The sequence below is a fragment of the Rosa rugosa genome, chromosome 2, assembly GCF_958449725.1.
Source record: "Rosa rugosa chromosome 2, drRosRugo1.1, whole genome shotgun sequence".
In the NCBI taxonomy this organism is placed as follows: domain Eukaryota; kingdom Viridiplantae; phylum Streptophyta; class Magnoliopsida; order Rosales; family Rosaceae; genus Rosa; species Rosa rugosa.
Window position 1 is genome coordinate 54,674,018 of NC_084821.1, and position 16,061 is coordinate 54,690,078.

The 16,061-nt window shown below is 37.1% G+C and overlaps 1 long non-coding RNA gene across 4 annotated transcripts; it reads right to left on the reverse strand.

The window, feature by feature from the left end:
- Window positions 1–822: 822 nt before the first annotated feature.
- Window positions 823–3,408, reverse strand: LOC133733048 (uncharacterized). Of its 4 annotated transcripts, none has more exons than XR_009857467.1 (7): window positions 3,120–3,408; window positions 2,768–2,885; window positions 2,322–2,453; window positions 2,074–2,217; window positions 1,946–1,992; window positions 1,313–1,561; window positions 823–1,043 (listed from the first exon to the last, which is right to left on the reverse strand). It is a non-coding gene; the product is annotated as an uncharacterized LOC133733048 (long non-coding RNA). The 4 variants fall into 4 exon arrangements; XR_009857468.1 differs by having other exon boundaries at window positions 1,313–1,358; window positions 1,486–1,561; window positions 1,946–2,217; window positions 3,120–3,406; XR_009857466.1 differs by having other exon boundaries at window positions 1,946–2,217; window positions 3,120–3,407.
- Window positions 3,409–16,061: the final 12,653 nt, after the last annotated feature.

Below are 16,061 nucleotides of genomic sequence, written 5' to 3' on the forward strand. Positions count from 1 at the left end.
ATGCGTATGGTAATTATGCTTTGCTGCAGTCGGGTTGCAGATCAAGTTATCTTTCCGTTGTATCACCGCTGCGTTAATGCAGTTAAAGCAAATAGAGTCGCCAGTAGAGCGCTCTTTGCTAATTGGTGCTTTGTTGAGTACAAGCATTTAGTAGAGACTCAGGATAGTATTTCAGGATGTTCTACTTATTGTAATCAGGGGTTTAGGCTCATTGTCCCCCCCTTGTATTCGACAGTTTCTTTAATTAAGGCTATCAAGACTTGAGGGCTGCCGCACCGCCCTTTTCTAAATAAAAAAAACAATAATTGCATGTTTCATTCGTTGGCTTTATGTGTCCAAAGTCCAATCAAAGAATACTTAATTTTTCTCAATTGAAAAAGCGATCACCACATTGGTCCATGCTAATCATACAAAGACAAGCCACGAGCTGCAATTGTATTAGAATAATCAGCAGTAAGAAACAAGAAATGGTTTAACGCGCCTGTAGAATAACTCAATAAGACAGAAAGGTGATTCTCACGCTCTGCAATTCAGCTTTTGTTATAAACTAGCGATATAGCCCGCGCGATGCCGCGGGTTTGTTTGCTTGATGCAACACTTCTAATTTAACATTAACATTTTTGGGCCAATATTTGTTGTCAAAATAATCTCACTTTTGAAGAATTCATTCAATTTACTCCAAATTAGAAATTCCTAGTAACTATTATCGCAACTTAATGCTCAACACACATTACCTTCTTTGCGGCAGATAAGAGAGGTTCTCATTCAAAATGTACTAACAAAGAAACAGAAATAGGACAAATACAGAATCACATAAATCAACATTCCAAAGGCAGGCCATCCTAAATTGGCATTCAAAGTAAGGCAGGACTGCACACAACTGTGCAACCACAACTTTTGGGTCGAATAAACATAATTGGAACATTAGAAGATACATTTTTTTTTTTTTTTTGCGCATTCTAAAACACTCACTCTAGCCAACATATATAGTTTTGTTCAAATAATCTTTTGCTTGATTCATCAAGTCTGGTGCAATGTTAAACCTGAAAAGAAAAGAACAAACGGATTTAAAAAGAGAAGTAAATGAAGTTTATATTGAACTTATGTCGAAAGACTGTTATACACAATACAAAGGGTCAAGAGGATCTTCATCTTTTTTTTGAAATGTAGTAAAGAGCTTCAATTGGCATGACAAAAATGTCTAAAAGTGCCAAGTAAAGCAACCCAAACCATTCTCCAAGGTGGTTTTGAAATGAAAGCTTTAACCAAATGGTCTTTTCCATCTTTCAATAGGTGAATAGATTTTGTTTACCTTGTTACAGGATCAGGGTAATGGCAGACCTGCTTGCATACAGAATCTGCATAAACAAATACAATCACTGTAGAGAGTGCACCTCTGTGGAGTCAAAACCTCTGATCCTCTAGTTTTTGTTCACTCAAACTAAGACGTTGACTAAAGATAACAGGAAAAGAAAGTATCCATACGTTCAGGCTTGATGTTCAAAAGCCCATATTCCAGCTTGTGAGGGAAAGGAAAAGGGAAGAAACCTCACTATTAAAACTGGAAAGGAAAAGGGAATAACCTTTTTAGGGCAATGTATTACAGTTTAGAAACTCTACAGGATTGATTCAAATAAACAGAGCTACATAAATTATGTATTGAACAACGTGAAGTTGATAAGACATACAGATCATTAACATTGAATAGAAATCACTGTGGAAAAGCAATTTGATCGTGCAAAAATAATTGAGATAGTTAAGTACAATTCAAACAACGGGAAAGAATAACAAACTAACAATAGCAAGTGCACCCTCACTAAGCAATTCCGATACGGTTACTCCAATTACAACTAACCATTTAAATTGATGTAATCATTAAACAATACTATATCATACAGATCACGTATGAATTACATTGGCATATATAAGAGATCATATAAATCACCTGAGCCAATTACTGTTAAGTGGGTGTGAGCCAGAGAATGCAAGGAGCTGTACACAAACAAATGAAGACAGGTTTTAGTAAAAAGAAGAGAACGGGGAAAAACTAAAAACAAATCAAAATTTGAGAACCTCATCTGGAATGGATTCAACCCTCCGATCTTTTGTGTACACATGATCTTCTCCCATGGATTTTAGACTATGTCAAGCCCTAAATCTCTTCTGGCTTTTGGGATTATAAAGTTGCAAACTTGAAAATTAGGTCCAACCCTGAAACTGAATCAAACATACAAAATCCGCATCAGTAACAATTTTCTTCAATACGAAAATGTATTAAGCAAAAAACCAACAAATGTTCTTTTCCAAATCAAAACACATACCAGAAATCCAGAACATGAACTCTGAGAGGGAAAGTTATTGTTGCATTTTCTCCTCACAAAATTTTTCAATAAATGTGTCTGCTCCTTAGGAACCACTCATTTGCAAACTCCCACTAGTTTGGATCAACCTTCCTAAATCCCTGAACATTGATTCAATGATTTTGGAGACCGAAATTAAATCTCTACAGACTTTCCTCTCAATTAGAAAACTTCATGGGGGTCCGAAAATTCAAAACATATACCTAATCACAATTCACAATTGACTGTAAATCCTATTCTACTGAAAATTGTTTTTACTTCGACAACAACACTTGGTTTGCTTAAGGGTGTTTGTGACTCATTATTTGACCATATAGCAAAGAACACTCGTATCAGTACTCAGTAGTTACAGTGAGCTCCAGTAAATAATGCAATTAATTTTTTTTTTTTTTTCAAAATGAACATACCTTCGGGCTTCAGGGCTTGGCATTACATTTACTCCCTGCATGAGTTATGATTGCAACGCCTCATACTCTTCCCACTTGACATAACGGCAGCATTTCTGAACTCAAGATGTATGGTGTCCTACATTCATAAAATTGTTGGGGTTTATTGGAATCTATCAAAGATAAATTACAAAAAAGCGAAAAACGGCCAACAACAGATTTGGTAAATACATAAATGTCTAATATGGTGATTAAACTTGCAATTCCTCAATGAATATTTTTCTGCACAACAACAATACCCAGAAAGAATACGCATCCAAAAAATTGAGCAATCCAAAACAAAAACCCAGAATCAGACAAAAGAAAAACTTACATGCGCAATCCAAAACAAACCCAGACCCAATCCTTCTTCTCCTTCTTTCTCGTGATTTCAGTCTGCCATTTTAATATGGCCATTGAAAACACAAACATCCATTCCGCTCATATAAATCGGGGATTTGAATGCCATGATTGTAAAAGCGCACTTGTAAAGTTAGTGGCTTGTCGAACTGAAATTGGAATGGAGCGACTGATGTTGATAGAGGCTGAAGTTAGTGGGAGATTGTTGATTTTGATGGTTGGGTTTGATGCTACGAAACAGTGAATATGGATGTTGATAGAGGCTTCCCGAAGAAACTAAGAATTTGGGATTTTTGCTTATATAATGAGGGGACATATGGCAGACCCGTAAGTCAAAGCAAAAACAGAGGGCAAAACCGTCATTTCCGCTTCCCAGTGAACAGTTAGGAATAGTAAACTCAGCTTTAGATATATGTATAATTTCAGCAGCTTCCCGAAAAACTTACGGCTGGTTTGGGATTGCTGTGACTTAAAAAAATAAGCTGCTGCTGCTGTGTTGTGAGAATAATCAGCTGTGAATTAAAACAGTTTCGTATTTGGTAAATTATATTTTTAAAAGTACTGTCAGTACATAAAAGAACTACAGAGCGTGTTTTTATCTACAACAGCTTCTAAAAGCAACTTTTGGGCTGCTTTTAAAATATGCTACCAGTGACCTATAACTTTCAATTAAAGCTGGTTTTTATTTATTTATCAAACACAATAAAATCTAAAATTTTGAACAAAAACTGATTTTTTTAAAAGCGAAGCAATCCCAAATAGGGCCTCAGAGCTCTCTTCTCTATCCAATAATACAGAACCAACAAATGGTTCTTAAATCTGAGCTCTATTTTTTCTTTTACGGATTATAATATGGTGGATATGCATCACAGAAGGTTTATGGTGTAAGGGCTTATGGTTTACTGTGTAGACTCTTTCATGGAAAAATTCTAAGCTACGTGGTAATGGCGAACCAGCTATTGACAGTGCTACACCAAGTTTAGGAGCTCATCTATCACTAATGAATATACTTCAAAAAAACTGTTTTCATGTGTGCAAAATTTTATAATATGGCGTGCATGCACCGGAAGTCATAATTTTTAATGTTATATATTTATCATTGATACTTCAGCGTTACTCATCGTCCTTAAAAACAATTGACATAGTTTGAATTGGGTAATATACACCAAAACCACAAAAAAAAAAAAAAAAAAACAGGATTTTAGATTTTAAAGTGAGGAGGCTTTTGCTTCTCATTTTCTAATTTTCAATATCTTCAAATCTTCTACATATATGGAAATTAATTTAGAGAAATAGGCATATGTCCCTTTTTACACCAAAAATAGGCATATGTCCCTACATCCAACAAATCTCTATAAATGATTTCGTCTTTATGAAAACAACATGCTAATTCTATTTTTGAAGAATATCATGTCGTTATATTAATACTCTGGCCAGAAATGATCATTACATATCCTCCTTCTACCATCTATGGGTAGATAAAGAGTTTGTGGTAAACCACAGCGATAAATAGATTAAGTTCAATCATTTGACGGTACCCATGCTCACTTATTCAAAAAAGCCTATAAACTATGTTACCAAAGACAAGTAAATAGGCAAAGTTCAAATGAAAATAAACTAAATTTTCTGCTTGCCCTTAACACCAGGGCTTGGAGGGTTGCTAGGGCATATCACACTTAGCACTTCTTCAGCAGAAACTTTCTTATTCTTGGAGGGGTTTTTGTTCTTCGACCCTGTTGATATCACTTATACCACATGCCGCCAAGCATAATCAACGACCTCATAGGTGGGCCCCGCGACATGGTTAGTCCCTCCTACGACATGCATCCGGTAGTCCGACACCCGAGCTATCTCGCTATGGTGGAGGTCGGCCGGTATCTCGTAGGGAGGCCACCCTCCCATGATCTCCAGGAGGCTTCAAGAGAAGCAATATGTGTATTGTATCCCACATCGGAAATGTAGAATAGAATGGGACTTCCTTTAGCTATAAAGGGAAGTCCTCCCCTTCTTAGAGGGGGATGGATCCATGATCCCTATACTTGTATCACTACAAAGGCTACTTGGTCTCACTACTAGTGGAATCTCTAAGTGGACGTAGTCTTGCCTCAAGAGCAAGGTGAACCACTATACATGCTTGTGTGTCTCTCTCTCTCGGTCATGCTTCATACTTAGGTCCCGTATTCTCACACAGAAACATTGGCGCTAGAAGGAGGGTCCCTATGTTTGGGTATGAGCCTCCGACCTTGAGCAAGGGTCATGTATAGGAACCACCAGTCATGTACGCGCGAGACACCTCCAACCTTGAGCAAGAGTCATGGATGGGTATCACGAGTCATGTATGGGTACCAGTACCACGAGTCATGTACGGGTACCACAGGTCATCGGGTACATGGGTACATGCCGGATACCCTAACGTACTCCCTTCCCAAGCCTCCGTGGAGCCAAAGGGGTACATGATCTTCCGGGTACATGAGCTTCCGGTTCACGTACCTCCCTCCCCAAGCCTCCGAGGAGCCAGCGGGTACATGAGCTTTCGGGTACATGATCTTCTGGGTACACGAGCTCTCGGTACACGTACCTCCCTCCCCAAGCCTCCGAGGAGCCAGCGGGTACATGATATTCCTGGTACACGAGCTTCCGGTACACGTACCTCCCACCCTCCCCAAGCCTCCGAGGATCCATCGGGTACATGAGCCAGCGGATATTTGCATGTAGACCCGTAGCTCTCTAAGTGTCGGCGACACCTACAAATCCAGGTTCCAAGAACCTGAGTCTTTCCGGAAAAATATTGAGCATGACATGATCTTTCAATTAAGGCACATATACACTACCCTATATCACTACCCACTTAGGAGTACGTTCGGGACCACCTCTACATAGTCCAATTTTGAAGTCAACACTCCACTCCCAGTCCTGGACGAATAACCATGCCCCACCTAGGCCCACTAGATTTTGGGCACCCTTGTCTTCTCTCTCTACCTGACCCAACTCGGGTCCCGGTCTATCACACTGGCAACTACTCTAGGACCCAATTCTCCCGGAGACACTCATGCAACTACTCGCCGGTCTTTTCCGGACATCAGAACCAACATCGGCGAGTCAGTCCTAGTCACCGAGCCGCTCTACTCACTGGTGCTTCAATTTTGCTCGACCGGGAATTCCAAAATCTCAGCTACCCGTCCCGGTGGCATCTCTCGCTGACACTCATCAATACCGTGGACCAGTGGTCAAGGAGCCATCTGTCCGGCATCTCAGATACCAGCACAACCGTCCCGGATCTCTTGGATTTCTAATCCTCCTGGAGATCATCAGCATCACGGCTGAAAGAGAATAGACAAGCTAGAGTACCCCCCCAGTATGGGATACCTCTATTTTTTATTTTTTTAATATATAACAATTAAATATGATAGTAACCTGATGAATAGGTCATCAGGTTACCCAATAAAATTTTGACACATGGAAAATAAAATAAAAAAAATTATACCAATTTAACAACACATTTGTCATCAATTTGTAATATTGTCTATGTACATGTAAATATTGTCCTAGACCTTGTAATTACCACAAAGAGGACATTTATTACAATACTTTTGATAATTTGTCCTTACATTCGTAATAAGCGTTGTCAGAGATGTAATTATTTTCTCAATTACGAAAATTACAAAAAGTATTACCCAATTACACAATCGAGAACTATATTACGTGAATGAGGACACACGCTCTATTTGGTATGAAATATGAAGATTTACCAATCGTACAACACATTTGTCGTCAATTTTGTAAAATGATTCATAAATTGGTAGATGTTGTCCTAGACCTTGTACTTACCACAAAGAGGACATTTATTACAATACTTTTGATAATTTGTCCTTATATTCGTAATAAGCGTTGTCAGAGATGTAATTATTTTCTCAATGACGAAAATTACACAAGGTACCACCAAATTACACAATCGAGAATTATATTACGTGAATGAGGACATATGATTTATTTAGACTAAAATATGAAGATTTACCAATCGCACAACACATTTGTCGTCAATTTTGTAAAATGGTTCATAACTTGGTAGATGTTGTCCTAGACCTTGTAATTACCACAAAGAGGACCTTTATTACAATACTTTTGATAATTTGTCCTTATATTCGTAATAAGCGTTGTCAGAGATGTAATTATTTTCTCAATGACGAAAATTACACAAGGTACCACCCAATTACACAATCGAGAACTATATTACGTGAATGAGGACATATGATTTATTTAGTCTAAAATATGAAGACTTACCAATCGTACAACACATTTGTCGTCAATTTTGTAAAATGGTTCATAACTTGGTAGATGTTGTCCTAGACCTTGTAATTACCACAAAAAGGACATTTATTACAATACTTTTGATAATTTGTCCTTATATTCGTAATAAGCGTTGTCAGAGATGTAATTATTTTCTCAATGACGAAAATTACACAAGGTACCACCCAATTACACAATCGAGAACTATATTACAAGAATGAGGACACACTCTCTATTTGGTATGAAATATGAAGATTTACCAATCGTACAACACATTTGTCGTCAATTTTGTAAAATGGTTCATAACTTGGTAGATGTTGTCCTAGACCTTGTAATTACCACAAAGAGGACATTTATTACAATACTTTTGATAATTGTCCTTATACTTTTGACATTTATTACAATACTTTTTAACTAACAACAATTCTCTACGTACAATATTCCAATTCTAAACCAAATATTAAGACAATAGTTCAAAGAAATTCAGCTTTCTACATTGTGATGTTACTAAAATGAATGAAGGAAAAATGCTCATATACGCCATCTTTCATATTAGGGTTTGCAACTTGTCAACTCTAGGGAAGGCCGCTTTCACAGACTCAGGTTTATGGTAGTAAAACTTTAAAGCAAACACAAACAATTAGGCATGAACATATCTCAGTCTACCATTAATTTCCTCCTGTTAACAATAATCACAGAACTAGCAAGATTAGCATGAAATAATTCATTGGAAGCCAATTAAAGTGATTCTTCCCTATCCCAAACTAAAAAAATAAAAGCTCAGAAAATGGGGAACGAAATGGAATTTTTCAAATTTCACCATTGGATGTTGTCCGCATACGAATATATGGTAGTGGTAGAAATTTCAGGGATTTTTGCCTTTGGTTGGGTCTCGATCTACCCGGTCAACTCCATACCCTAAATAAAACATAAAATGAATATGCTCGTAACCGGTTCTTGGCAATTCAATTTTTTTCGATATTTCTGCTCCCACCCTCTTGTGGGCAGGGGGTCTATTTACGGATGTAAAAATTCCGGGACGTTTGTCCTCGTATGGTGCCGAATGAGGTATGCACTTTACATCTCCAAAAAATTTAGGCTAACTCCAGCAGGACTAATGCACAGAATGAGGTATGCACTTTACAGCTAATCACTAGAGACATAGACACACTGTCTATTACACAAGGTTAACATCAAGTATCATATAAAGCAATTAATAGAAAAACTACAATCACATGATCAATTACCAGCCATCAGCATATACTGAGCCATGAACAGAATGGATATGGAATTCCTTCTCAACTTGAGCTGGACCCCAAATTTCGAATTGACAGGGGGACATATATATGCACATATAAATATCAATATATACTTATGTTTAAAAAATGAGATATCATGCCACTTCCAGGTTTTATCCATGCCTTGTCAATGCCCAAGGATCACAGTTGCTACAAAATTTTACTTTCTTGTTTGCCTTTTGATAACACAAATGAGATATAAGCATGCCATTCTTTCTTCCACAGAATATAGCACTTTTACATTTTAAGCAAAAACAAGTACTTTGCAATTGATAACTTTTCTACCACAGTTAACAATAATTGGGAGCCAAGAACCAGACTAAGGAAAGCTTCCATGGTTATCAAACAAACTATTATAAAGCAAAGGTAAGAACTCTGCACATATCTTCTCATTCTTTTCAATTCATCACAATCAAATTCATCATTACACAGCATTACAAGATTTTCAGCTTCAGAAAATCTTCAAGTCAAGTTCTGGGTCACTAAAAACTACTCCTCTTCAATATAAATATCCATTGAAACAAATTTTGCACACCCTCATGATTCCATCCACAAAGTAACTCAAAGATTTGAAGATCAACACCCAAACATAATGGCATGCTGGACAAGTTCGCAAAGATGAAAGATGTTTGATCAATTTCTTTCAGTTGGACATACTATAAATTAGATTACTGATAATGCACAGAGTGCATGAAACCTGAACACAGTTCATGTACAAATGAAAAGAAATGCAACTTGTAATCTATCTAAAACCATTTGAATATAGGATCAGAAAACTTGAAGTACAAATAATTCTCAGTAATGGAAGTAAAAACAATTCTACAAATAGTTTCCACAATCATTCGAACACTCTGATTGCAATTCCCATCCAAATTACCAAACTGTTTGCAATTCAGTTACCATCCAAAACTGGCAAAACAGATGCCAAATTTCAAAACAGATACAGGACCAATACAGATATACAAATAACGGCAAAATAGCTCAATCAAAACAGCCAATAAATCAACTTATCAACAAGGCAACAGGCAACAGCTCGATCAACTAATGGAGATATTCAGAAATGCAGCAACTTGAAGCTCAATCAATTTAATGATTTTAATCATACAATGATTATACATTCATACAAATATATAATACCCAGCAACTTACCAAGCTTGATTTCAGTAACTAACCAAGCTCGAAAAGTGAAACCCAGAATGTAAGTGAAAACCCAGAGTGTAACCAACAGTTCTGGCTTTCTGCTTTGCTGCTTGAGGAAGAGAGCAACCAAGTTCGAGACTTCAAGGCTATTCGACTGAAAACCCAGAAAGTAGTGGAGATGTTCATGAGATACAGATCGATTGAAAAGTAAAAACCCAGAAATTTCGATAAACTATTTGACTTACCACCGTTAGTCCGTCACCGTCGAGTATAGAAAGGACCGTCGACCGGTCGACGCCTCGACGGTCAAGGAGAGAGGCTGAGATGGAAAGGGTCCGTGCCGGAGAGAGAGAGAGGGAGACCAAGGCAGAGTCGCTCAGAGAGAGAGAGAGAATCGTGGTGGCACAGCGAAGCGGAGGAGCGCCGCGCACGGAGGCACGGTGACGAAGTGAGAGTGACGGCGAAACGGGATACCTTCTGAATAGGTCAGCTTGTTTCGAATATCCATGACCCTTGGATATATTACCGATCCAACGGTCACAAATATTCACAAAACTCACAGCATGGGATACCCCCCAGTACTGTAGAATTTTCCGAAAGAGAAAAAAAAAAAAAAAAAAAGGGGGGGGTATAGAAGGGACTGGTTCTGCTCTGGGCACCCATCCCCATATTTGCAGCGACACCGGTGTGCAAACAGGCTTTCCGGCAACTCCACCATCTAGCCGTCATCTCAACTCATCCCGGTATGAAATTTGCCATGCTGGCCAACCTCATAAAGTCTCGGTCTCGGTGACTCATCTTCACCAGTCCCGATGACACACACCACTCGGTCTCGGAGACTGATCAAACCTGTTCTCGTTGCCTTCCTCCCGGCGGACTCACCCGGCAGCAATATCACTTCCTCTCGGTGACCAACCCGACACCTCCTCTCGGTAACCATTCCGGTATCTTCATCAACTCTATCCTTCCGACTGAAGTTGTTCCTCATATCGGTTCAAATCCGGCTTCGGGTCAGTGGAGGCCCATTCCGACCGGTACTTTCCTCAGGCCGACATCTCGATCACTGTCACTGAGCATCGACACTTATCTTCAAAAAAAAAAAGAGAGGAGTTCTTCGCTCTGCAAACACGAAGCATGCTCCTCTCCGGGCACTCACCAAAAACAGGGGGCTCCAGACCCAGCTGCATCTAGCTTTCAACTATTCCATGCACTTGACTTTACGCTAATGGCAGAAGTTCATAACAACCTTTCAGCAAAACCAGAGAACAAGATAAGCTTTCAAAAATCAAATCTTTACTCTTCGCTCTGCAAACCCTGAGCATGCTATATATTGATACACGTGCATATCATAATTACCTAAACCATGTTCGCAATTAGCATAGCTGCTGGCCTACCTGCTACATGTCATGTTCTCCTCATCACATGACCTGCTATGCTTCAATACAATGACACATATCACGCACTTGCTTGCCCATGCATGTCTACTACACACATCCTTCTAGGTGCTTTAACACTTGTTCATTGTATAGGGGGCAATGATATAGGACCTCAATGAGGCCTAAGATTTGTGGCCTCAATCCTAGGTGTCAAACCATGTCACCTATACATCTCACTAATTTGTCAAATCATGTCATGTCATTCTTGAATAAAAAGACTATCTTATCATTTCAAAATTTAATGGCTCTAAATGATTTTAGCTTTCTTCTAGAAAATATATATTATTTTATTTTTTTCTTTTTTATTATATATATATAATTCGTCTAAAAACAATTTATATTTATATATTTTTGTGAATATATATATTTATCTATAATTCGTAAATATATATATATATATATATATATGAGTTGTTGAATATATAACGGCTCTAAATTATTTTGACTTTCTTCTAAAAAAACTATCGTTTGGTTTTTTTTCCTTTCTTTCTTTTTCATTATTTTGGGTTTTTTTTTCATTATACATATTCAAAAAAAAGTATGGGTGTGTGTGTGTGTGTGTGTGTGTGTGTGTATATAATTCGTCCAAAAAAATTATATATTTTCGATGGAGAATTAATGTGGGGTGTGTGTGTGTATGTGTATATATATTAATATCGTAATTATAATCTATGAAATCTGGTAAATTGAAGCAATATGTAAATCTTTTAATAAATAAATTTAATAAAATTAATGGAAGATTAGTTACCTTACATTAACAAGTTAATTTGAAAAGTCAAAAATTAAATTGGATTCACAAAAATGGAAAGAAAATGTATTTAAATCGTAATTTTAACTCGTAAAATCTGGTGATTGAAAACCTAGATATCTAAATTGATTGGGAAGTTGATATCTGAAAAGAAATTGCTTAATATGGAATACAATATATTGCACATGAGGAAATTAATTTTTGAAAGTATACTTGTTTTGTTGATCCCAAATTTTTCAATAGACAATAATGATTTTTAAATGTGAATGATAGCTTCTATTTTAATGTAAATATGTCATTAGAAAAAAGTTCCCAGTGAACGTATACTTGTTCATTATTAACTACTTAGTACTTTTTTGTTCGTATAAGACATGTTAGTACTTAGCTGACTTTCAATTTCAATGTGAATGATATATGGCTTCAATTTTAGTGTGAATAGGTTATTAGGGAAAGATTCCCCGTTGAACTTTACTATTGGCTACTTAGTACTTACTTATTCGTGCAAGACACACTAGCTTATTTTAAGTTTCAATGGATGATGGCTTCTATTTTAGTGTGAATATGCCATTCGGGAAAGGTCTCCAGTAAACTTTACTGGCTCATTATTAGCTACTTAATACTTATTGTTCGTGTAAGACATGCTAGCTAACTTTAAATTTCAGTGTGGATGATGACTTCTATTTTAGTGTAATTATGTCATTAGGAAAAGGTCCCCAGTGAACTTTACTAGCTCATTATTGGCTACTTAGTACTTATTTGTTACTGTAAGACAATGTGGATGATGACTTCTATTTTAGTGTAATTATGCCATTAGGAAAAGATCCTCAGTAAACTTTACTAGCTCATCATTGGCTACTTAATACTTACTTGTTCGTGCAAGACATGTTAGCTCTTTCAGTTTCAGTAGATGATGGCTTCTATTTAAGTGTGAATATGCCATTAGGTAAAGGTCTCTAGTGAACTCTACTAGCTCATCATTGGCTACTTAGTACTTATTTGTTACTGTAAGACATGTTAGCTGACTTTAAATTTCAGTGTGGATGATGATTTCTATTTCAGTGTAAATATGTCATTAGAGAAAAGTCCCCAGTAAACTTTACTGGCTCATTATTAGCTACTTATTACTTATTTGTTCGTGTAAGACATGTTAGCTGACTTTAATGTTAATGTGGACGATGACTTCTATTTTACACCTTCCTTAATTGCACTTTTTCTTTGATTATTGCTGTGTTATACACCTATTGTTCATTGAATTTCTACATAGTTTTAATAACATTATGATTGTTTTTTCATGTAAAAATAAACGAACAGTTGTATTAATGAAGTCTCACTTAACCTTTAAGGAACACTTCCTAATGTTGCGTTTGGATGAGACAATATTAAATTATAGAGAAATTTTGAAATGATGGAATCTAGAATTTTACCAATTCAATTTATTAATGATATTTTCTTACCTCTTCAATTACCAGATTTCATAGGTTTTAATTACGATTTCAATACATTTTCTTTCCATTTTTGTGGATCCAATTTAATTTTTGACTTTTCTAATTTACTTGTTAGTGTAAGGTAAACTAATCTTCCATTAATTTTATTAAATTCATTTATTAAAAGAGTTGAATATTACTTCAATTTACCAAATTTGATGGGTTATAATTAATATATTAATATATTTTCTTTCCATTTTTGTGGAATCAATTTTAAATTTGACTTTTTTTTAATCAATTTTTTTATTTATTTTGTGGGTTAGAATTATGATATATATATATATATATATACCATATTAATTCTACATCGAATATATATAAATTTTTCTGTACGAATTATATATATACATATATAATTATATATATATTTATACACACAAACACATACTTGTATATAATTTTTTTTTTGACGAATTATATATATATATATAATTATATATATAACGAAAAAAAAGAAAAAGAAAAAAAAAACCAAAATAATATATTTTATTTTTAGATGAAAACCAAAATGGAAGGATAAGATAGTCTTTTTACTCAAGAATTACATGGCATGATTTGGCAAATAGGTGATGTGTGTAGGTGACATGGCATGACACTTAGGATTGAGGCCACAAATCTTAGGCCTCATTGAGGCCACAAATCATTTTCCTTGTATAGGACCCATTGCATAATTAATGTACTGGTCAATATATACATTACCATGACCAAATGCGTCATTCAAGGTAGCTAGGTGCATGGCAGCCCCTAATCACGTTGAGCTTTACGTCCATAGAATCTTCACTATGAAGATAAATCTTCATGTCTTGGAGGTGTGAACAACCTACTGCTCCATGACGTATCATTTGACAATTATTAGAGAATGCATGTTCCATGAACATGGTATACTTCTCTCATTTATGAAAGTCTAGTGAAATCTAAGCATACCACTTACTCTTCCAGCAAACGCTTGCAAACGCTTGAAGTACATTTTGAGTTTACTTGCCAACTTGACATTCGTGATGGATATACATGATCAAATGCCATTCATTGTAGCTACCAGGCCATGATGATTCACTATACAAATTAATGTCAGTTCACTTTCTGTGAACCATGATCAAATTAACTATATTTGATTGATCAAAATAAATATGGATCACTAACTGTTCCTCCCCAATTTTTTTTTTCTTTTTTCATGAGGACGATTCCCTCCCACCGAGCACACTCGGTCAACTACACAAGGAGCACGTTTATTTTCCTAGGGAAAACATGGAATCTCATGTTTCAAACAAATCCAATATCTTACTGTTTTCGATCCACTCCAGATAAGTTCTCACTTATGCTCTTTTAATTTGAGCTAAATGCAATGGTTTACATGCTTCAAATAACAATTTCTATAATCTAAGCATGCCTACAAAATGTGATAGTCTCGATATCATATCCATTATGCCTATGTATTAATGTCATACTTTAACTTGATTGCAAATCAATTACATTCCTACATGTACACAAATGACACTACACAATGTGTAACATGCGGCACTTAAAATCCTCGTCCGGAGCGGGGTACCATCAAATCCTTGCATAAAACCCTTCCAATCATGTGAGGTACCCCAACGGGGTTAGAAGGCTCAATCCCTCATTCTACCCGGGACCACGCCACCAGGTACCGGAGGCCAAAGCCACCGGGTACCCCAAATGGGTTACGAGGCACAATTCCTCATTCTACTCGGGGCCACGCCACAGGGTACAGGATGCCAAAGCCACCGGGTACCCCAACGGGGTTACGAGGCACAATCCCTCATTCTACCCGGGGCCACACCACCGGGTAAAGGAAGCTTACATGCCCTAATTCAACCCCATGGGTTAAGGAGGCTCATGCCCTCATGTGATCCCACCGGGTCCCGAGGCTCAAGTCCTCATTCTACCCGGGGCCACACCACCGGGTAAAAGAGACCTACAGGCCCTCATTCAACCCCATTGGGTTAAGGAGGCTCATGCCCTCATGTGATCCCACCGGGTCCCGAGGCTCAAGTCCTCATTCTACCCGGGGCCACACCATCGGGTAAAGGAGGCCTACAGGTCCTCATTCGACCCCACCGGGTCAAGGAGGCTCAAGCCCTCATAAATCCTCTAACCGACCGAGGTATCCCAACGGGATCACTAAAGGGTAGCACCCTTACATAAACCAAGGTCCAGTCCCTTGCTTTTGAGTCATCTCACCTCCTGACCATTCTCTACACTTGGGGGATTTATTCATACCACTTATCACAAGTGAAGGTAGTACGCGACCGGGACTATCATTCTGCTATGGTCTATTAATGGAAATATTGAAAATTTTCACCTATTGTTGATCGCAACAATTAAATTTCTTTTACATCCCATTAATAAGACCGTAGGACAAAACTCATACAACCTATCACCCGCTCGACACGAGCGAACTCAAGTCTAAACTTCGATTTTACTAACTACATAACTTGGGGAACTCGGCGAGTAATAACACTCCCGATCCTAACACATGTGCATCATATGCATACAACATATACA